We start from the raw sequence: 1,902 nt of genomic DNA, 5'->3' as shown, positions 1-1,902 counted from the left end.
GCTTCCAAGGAGCATTCTGGCTGCACTTCCTCCAGGACACATCTGTTAGTTGTTTTAGCAGTCCATGGTACTTTCAGCATTCTTTGCCAGCACCACAACTCAAAAGCATCAACTCTTCTTCAGTCTATGGTTATGCTTTTGGAACGTACAAGGTATCTTGATAGCACAATGGTTACACACTCAGCTGCTAACAAAGTTTGGTAGTTCAAACCCACTAGTTTCTCTGCAGGAGAAAAAACATAGATCATTGCTCCTGTAAAGATTATACAGTCTATGCCACCTGTATTTCAACATAATCTTTTCAGACATAGATCATTGCGCCTGTGAAAAGCTCATGAATAGCAACGAAACACTGTCTGACATAGTACCAGAAAATTATATGAATAGCCCTGAAACACTGATACAGTGCCGAAAAATAAGCCCTTCAGGTTGGAAGGGACTAAAAATCTATGAAATTTATGGAACAGTTCTGCTATGTGCTATAAGGTCTCTATGAGTTTGCACTCAACTTGATGGTATACAACAATTGGAAAATTACTTATTAATACCCTTTGATATTAATTATCTCCTGAAAACTTAAAATTAAAATTAGACATATATTTTCAATTTTTTCTTTATTATTACAAAAAATGTATTTCCCCTCTAGTTTGTATAATTCTTTGAACTGTGTCTTCCTAGAGCTAGATGGCATAATCAATTGTTACTAGTATATGTTTAATCAATTTTATCAACTGTATTATCTGAGTTTTTCCTCAACAAGAATTACATTCTTTCTTTCACCTGCCAGTATGCCAGCTCCACAAAATAGTGATTATTTCTATACTTAATTTTAATTTTTTGCTATTCAATTTCATCTAGTTTCATTTGTTTCTATGCATGCTTTTTCATAGTGATTTTCCCTTCCTATATGTTTGTGAGGAGAAGTCTATTGTCTTCAAACAATCATATTAAAAAAATATTTGATTTCATCACTTACAGCATTTTTTCTACTTGTACAAATGTGCCTGCCCCTTTGTTACATCTATTTCACTCTATATTAAGAAATGTATAATTTTGTTTTTAATTAAATATTAAGAGGTACTTAATTAACTGAGTGCTTCTAGATATTTGTTAGACTGTGCCAAACACTGTAGGAACTATAAAGTTAATGAAGACAGATTCTCATACCTTCTCTGGGAATTTGAATAACCTTCTCAGATATTATTATACAAGTAAAAATGTGATCTCTACTGTGCCAATTTCTATTGGCAATCACAAAAGAGGAAATTAGTGCAAGGAAGCAAGTGGATGAGATAGTTTTGGAGACTGACTTTGCTGGGTGCATTAATGTGCTATACTATAATTGCCCCTCATTTTTGCCATAATTGCTAATGGACATAATAGCTACTAATGGACACAAAGTAAAGTATGTACCTTAGTGGGAGATAATTGCCTACTGAAGAAAACCAGAACTTTGTTAAGCTACCTTGCTGGGGTAAAGGAGGAAGAATTGCTCCTGATACCAGTACAATCTAGAGTAGTCCACAGGAGATAGTCACCCTCCCAAAACAGGAGAAATAAATGGTATCCATTGTTAGCAGGAAGCCTTCTATTTATATCTACTTTTACCTTTTATTAACTGTATTTTAGTACACCCTTTTTCCATCTGTTCTCCATGCATGCTATTTGGCTTGAAGAAATGTCTGTTCTATTAGTTTTTATTCCAAAGAGAGATGAATATAGGTGTTCTGCCAAGCTGTGCCACTACTCATCTCTCAGTTTGTCATTCTGTGGTGGCTTTCATTTTGCTGTGACACTAGAGGCTATGCCACCTGTATTTCAAATACCAGTAGGGTAACCCATGGTGGACAGGTTTCAATGGAGTTTCCAGACTAAGACAGAGTTAAAAGAAGGAAGGGACCA

Source organism: Orycteropus afer, unplaced genomic scaffold, assembly GCF_000298275.1.
Source record: "Orycteropus afer afer isolate SDZICR_OR568_19922 unplaced genomic scaffold, OryAfe1.0 scaffold00453, whole genome shotgun sequence".
Taxonomy (NCBI): Eukaryota; Metazoa; Chordata; class Mammalia; order Tubulidentata; family Orycteropodidae; genus Orycteropus; species Orycteropus afer.
This window is presented reverse-complemented; position numbering follows the sequence as displayed.